Genomic DNA, 6,697 nt, shown 5'->3' on the forward strand with positions numbered 1-6,697 from the left:
ACCCTTTGGGGCACTTCCACATCATTTAAATGGTAATGAGGAGAATCCTTCATTCAGATTGCAATATAATGCTACCCATTACCTTATATAACCACTTTTGATAATAATAAAATTTCAAAAAATCTGAGAAGAAGTTGTACAAATGGGTCTCCGTTTACAGACGCCAGCGTAGATGCATGACGACAGATAATACCCAGGCATGTTACCTGGGTATTATCACTCAATGCACTGGTGGTGACAGTTTACCTGCTTCTGTTCCCCTCTCTTTCCTCCTGTGTGGGGGAGTTTGCTGTAGGTCGGCTCCTCTGCTGTCAAGCTGCTTCTCTGCACAATTTGCCATTTTATTCCCCGCTCAGGTCATTGATCTTTGTCACATTGTTCAGCCAGTCATGCGACATTCACGTCTGACCGCTAAGTCTTTGTTACTACAAGGCTGCGTTAGGTCAAATTATGAACATTTATTTATTTAAAGGTTTAGATAATAGGGACAATGCACATTAATAACACATTTAAACAAATGTAAAATGTGCCAGAATTATCCAAAAAGGCTATTTTGCATCCGCTGTCCCTGGACTGGTGTAAAAATAGTCAACCTAAAAGAATAAATTATTACAATCAATAAAACATTTCCTAATAAAAAGGCTATATCAGAATAAAGATTAAAAGGTAAAAACTAAGCTCAAATACATACACACACAGGTTAACATAAGCTCAACAACAGACAATTGCTACAAACGAAAACAGAAACAACATGAAGCAGCAACAGTAACATCAGCATTAATAACACTAGACACAATAACACACTAACAAGCCAAAAACAAAACAAGACAAAAGCACTAAACACAGAATAAAAAGCCATGCACAAAAAGCAACATTATAACTAGACAAACTAATAGGCAACATGACAGGTGACATCAGACAAACACCGACAGGCAGGGCAGCAAGCCAGGAAAATTACGCACTAAAATTCAATGTTGACAGCCTTGACCACTAATTAACCACTTTTTTTAAATACAATTTAAAAGAAGAATAATTTGATTGGTTTCTAATCTCAGTGGGTACGAAGTTCCACTCACGAGCAGCCCTGACAGAAAATGCAGACTGGCTAAAAGCACTTTTCCTGTGGTCCAGTTGTGTTTCTAATCCTCATGTCTTTTTGTTGTGTGTGCCAGAAGCTCGACTTCTGCTTCAGAGGCGTCCGGCTTCAGAAGAACAAGCCCACGAAGCCACTAAACTCAAGCCCAGAGAAGTTCAGTCCATTATTCATCTCAACTCTGGGAATAATAAATATTTTAGTTGTAATTCATGTTCCGTAGTTTGGGTTTGTTGTTTTATGGGAACAGTCCTGTGTGCGTTCAGGGGTTATTTATCTCATCTGTTAATTACACAAATTCTGGTTATACAATGTGCATTCAGATTACTGCACTGCAGACTGAGCAAGTGTTGCTCTGGATGCACATCAGACGCAGGCTCGGCCTCTCCTGTGACCACTAGATGGCATTCAAATACCACAGCAGAGTCTCCGAGCTGTCCAGCTGTTATCCAACTGTAAAGGTTAGCTTGTCCCTGAGTGCTCAGTCTTTGCTATTAAGAGGTCATAATTTGCAAGCAGTGGATCGCAGTCATCATTTGCAACAGCTGGAGGAGTTTATCTCTATTACACTGCGGTTCATAAGAGAAGGTGAATGTGGTGCAAAGTGTTTCTTTGCAAATTCAAAAATGTCACCTTTTTTCTGTTCAGTTAAAAGCTCTCCTTTATGAGGTTTCTCAGCAACATGAGGAAAGGTTTCACGTTCATACTAAAGGTCAGCATTTTAATGTGACTAAAAGTAAGATTGCTAAAGTGCACTGCAAAAACTCAAAATCTTACCAGGAATATTTGTCTTATTTCTAGTTAAAATGTCTCATTTTTAGTCAAAAAATCTCATTACACTTAAAACAAGAGTCATTACCAGAAAAATAACTTGTTATTTGACAATTTTCACATGTTTCAAGTAAATTTTCACTTGAAATAAGTAGAAAAATCTGCCAGTGGGACAAGATTTATCTTCTCATTACAAACAAAAAAAATGTTGTTCCATTGGCAGATTTTTCAACTTATTTTAAGTGAAAATCTTCTTGAAACAGGTGAAAATTGTTGTTTTTACCAGTGATGAGTCTTGTTTTAAGTGTAATGAGATTTCTTTGACTAACAATGAGACATTTTAACTAGAAATAAGACGAATATTCTTGTTAAGATTTTGAGTTTTTGCAGTGTGAAGTACTTGTATCATCTCGTGGAGGGCAGAGTCAAAGTTTTGTGTCAGAAACTTCTGTCAGCGTGCTCAGACAGAGCAGACGAGGCTGGAAGAGCGCTGCATGCTTTTACTGTAATGCAGCTTCTCCATCTTCATTGACCCACTGAGAACATAAAAGAGGTGCCTCCCCGGAGGAGCTGAGGGAGCGTGCACACGTCCTGGGCGCCCTAGCCTATTTGATATGCGTGTCCCGAATTGATCTATACAAGGCAAAGAGTTTTCTACATGCTTTTGACATAACAGCCCCTCCAATGCTTCTCATGCTGGCTGAGCCAAGGGACCGCTGTTATTGATCCATCTGCAGCTATTTGAAGGGCAGGACTGGCAGGGACGATGGAATCTACTCGTTCACATCTGTTTCCCCGCGTTACAGAGACGAGGAGCACAGCGAGGCTCGGAGGGCCACACATCACAGATACCGCTGTACCCCGCCGCTTTGGCTCTGTGTGCTAAGAGCAAAATTACATCAGCCAGATCTATACTTCCCACCATCATTTTTCTACTTATGTCTCTTTTTTCACACGCTCCCTTCAACAGAGAACCTAATTCAAATCCATTTTGGCTTCATCCTCCACATTGAAGGAGATGTGACAGAAATGATACAAAATGATGTTCTGAAATGCTTTTCAAGCCCCAGCTGGTTTGGCATGAAAGGCATTCAAATCATCCAATGCTGTGTGGGGGCTGGAGTAGTTGTGGACATCAGCTGTGAGAGGACTGTTAATCTTTGCCTTTTGGAATACTTTGGGATTTCTGTCGCAACACCTGCAATGACAGAACAGTACAAGTAAAAATGTGTGTTTCCAACATCACTCTTTTTTCTCACAGGAAAGCCACAATAGATAACATGGAGAAAATATTAACAAGATTAGTGTATTTTAATTAATTCAGATTATATTTTTTTGTAAGACACATACCTATATGGCAAAATCATACAAAAGTGAAATGCAAACATACAAGTGTTTAAATAGAAAAAGCAAAAGGCAGCAAAGGAGTGAATTATGAAGAAGCAAGACTCTGGGAAGTGATTTATTAAAAGGTCCAGGATCCGATAAAGAAAGCCTCAGCAATTCAGAAAAAGCAGATGGTATAAAATGCAAATAAGAGTTAAAGAGTGAAAAGATTTGCAACAGTTTTTAAACTTTTCAACTTCCTCATCCAGGTGTCTCATGCCCTTCAAAGGTTGCTGTTCTTCATATCTCTCCCCCAAATCAGGAAAAGTATCATCTGTTAAGATCCTGTTTGAAGTAAACCCATCATTTTTTAATGTATTCCACTAGCCCTCCAGGTTACGCCTGTCTCACCTCTTTTTGAAGTGTGTTGCAGGTCTGAAACGCAGGAATTTTATGTAAATACAGCATAAACAAATAAAAATGAAGTTGGTAGGAAAAACATGCAGAAATTTTATGTAAATACAGCATAAACAAATAAAATTAAGTTGATAGGAAAAACATGAACCCTCCCATCCCAAGGTACTGCTCAAAGGTCCAGCAGGCAGACGGCCCGCATGGAGTCCGTCTCGCCTTTTCTTCATGTCGTGAAATAGAGCGGACAGGTCTGCCATGATCCAGCCTCATGCCCACGAATCCTTCAGCATCCTCTTCTGCGTTTCTGTATCCGTCATGTTGGAGAGATATTTTTGTGACAGTCTGACATGCAGAATATCATAAATACAATGACAGTTAACATTGGAGTAGAAGGGAAGGAGGAAAGACAAGAAAATATAAAGTATACTCACAAGAGCTGACTCACTGTAGGTATAAATGATCAGGGGGAGAGGAGAGTGGATGAAATCAAACCGGAATTTAACACACAAGAAATAAGGCCAAGTCCAAAATTGTATGCGATAGTATAAGCGCATACTTATTTTGCCTAAATGTAGTACATAGTATGCAGTATGCAAACAACTTTCTGTAGTATGCAAGACATACCTGAATGGTCTGCTACTTGTGGAAACATTGTACCTGACCAGTCCCCCCGCCAGCTGGATCCAGATGAAGCTAGCTGTAAAAACAAAGTTCGTACTTACATAGGACGTTGTCAGCGTAGACATATATCCGTAGATGCCACATCGAATGGTTTTGCCCGCTTCTGCGATACGTCAACGATTGGATGTTCAAGACTGCGCTGTAAACTAATACAAGTAAATGGACTTATTTTCGTAAAGCGTCTTTCTACAAAGAAATTTACTTTTTACGTCTCATTTATTCATTCACACACGCACTAATATACTCGGGAAACAGTTAGGCACCAAATATAATATATTTAATCTTCTCAGATGGTAAAAATAATAACTTTATTGATCCCACATAGGAGTAATTCATGTTATATCAGCTATAGAGAACAAGGTAGTGCCGAAAAACAATATATATCTCCCCTCACAAAAATAAGAAAAATAGAGAAACCTATTTTCTCATCAACAAAGCATATTTTACATAAACATATTTTAAAATGTTCAAGTAACAAAATAACATTTGAACTATTTTTCAGATTTTTTCAGTTATTTTATTGTCTGAAAAATGGTTTAAATGTTATTTTATTGTCTGAAAAATGGTTCAAATATGTTATTTTGTTATTTGAAAAATTTTAAATGTGTTTTGTTGATGAGAAAATATGTATGAATTATATATATATATATATATATATATATATATATATATATATATATATATATATATATATATATATATATATATATATATATATATATATATATATATATATATATATATATATATATATATATATATATGAAAATTAAATATATTATATTTGGTGCCTAACTGTTTCCCAAGTATATTAGTGCGTGTGTGAATGAATAAATGAGACGTAAAACATACATTTCTTTGTAGAAAGACGCTTTATGAAAATAAGTCCATTTACTTGTATTAGTTTACCCCATCCAATATGGCGGCGTCGTTGACGTATCGCAGCAGCGCTCGATGGGGCGTCTACGTATATATGTCTATGGTTGTCAGTGCCGTGGTGCGGTTTTGACTGAAACAGGAGGTAAACCAAACTGGCTTGCATAAAGCAGAAGAATAAATTCCAAAGCAATTTATTTATGATTTCTGTAATTTATCATATATGACATTATTTCCATGTAGCATTCAGCTCACCACATATATCACATTCATTGATGTTTTTTCTGTTTGGGATCGGGGGTTATGGGTTGGGTTAGGGTTTTTTAGCGTGTGAATGCAGTCCTGACAGGTGATGGCTCTGTTGTGGCCACCGGCCGACTACAGCACAATGGTGATTACACACCTCCCAACCAATCAAAGGCCATCACAGTGGAGTCGGTGTCACAGCTCTGTACTCATCTTACCTGCACTGACTGACATAGTGACAACGGCAAATGTAAGATCTATGAGTTTGCACCGTGATGAAATTGATCACAGCAATCGATATCAGCCGGGAGAGCCATCGACAGTGCTGCTGCAGCAGAACAGGAGCCGGGAGGAGTGCTTCACCTTGTGTGTGAAGTATCCATCTTCAGGCAGGAGCTTGGGCTGGGATCAATATGCTACAGGCTGCTCATATTTCACCCACGGCCCAGCAGGGATGAAGGAGAAAACGGAAGGGAGAGATGGAATGACGACATGGCTTTGCAAGGCTCTCGGGAGGTCAGTCCAGAGAAAAGATAACCGGGAGCAGACACAGGGGTGCAAACAAAGGTGAGAGAAGAAGGGAGCAAAGTTTTGTGTGTGACATAGCTGCGCAGCAGAGACGTAGACGCAACGTGCCGCCTGACAGCTTGTCGATTCAGTGAATTTTTAATGAATGTTCTTTTACACTTCACTTTATCTCCAACCTTTCTCATCTGCTTCGCTTCTTTCTCTCCCCTCCCTCCTCTGCAGGTTTAGGGCATCACTACCCCCCATTCACAGTCTTCTGTCACTGACTCGTGTAGCTTTTCATCCTGGGAGTAAAAACAATGAGTTATGTGAAAGGTGCTTAGTCGCATTTCCCCTCTACCCCTGCTGTTGCGGTGTCCTAATGATGCAAATGTTTTCCTTGCTAATGAGCAGTAGCTATGTTTTTCCGGGAGTTTACCACGCTGCTCGACCAGCCTGTCTCATGAATAAAAACACTGTTGTCAGAGTCAAGATGTGTTCCTTTCAGCCCACAAACAATGACCAGTATACAGATGGTGCCTTCTTAGATAACGTACAAGAAAAAAAGACAGCTTTTGCTCTGCGACAGCATCTTAAGGAAGTAACCAGGCCTTCAAAATGGAAGTGAATTTAAACAATTAAAATGTAAACAGCCTTGCTTGCATAAAACATAGTTTATGAACTCGGGCAGGAAGAAAAAGTGCGCACAAACTTCAGTGAGAACTCTGATCGCCCTCTCACCTATGCAACTCCCATAACCTTTTGACTCAGAGTTCATCCTGG

Source organism: Cololabis saira, chromosome 8, assembly GCF_033807715.1.
Source record: "Cololabis saira isolate AMF1-May2022 chromosome 8, fColSai1.1, whole genome shotgun sequence".
NCBI classification, from domain to species: Eukaryota; Metazoa; Chordata; class Actinopteri; order Beloniformes; family Belonidae; genus Cololabis; species Cololabis saira.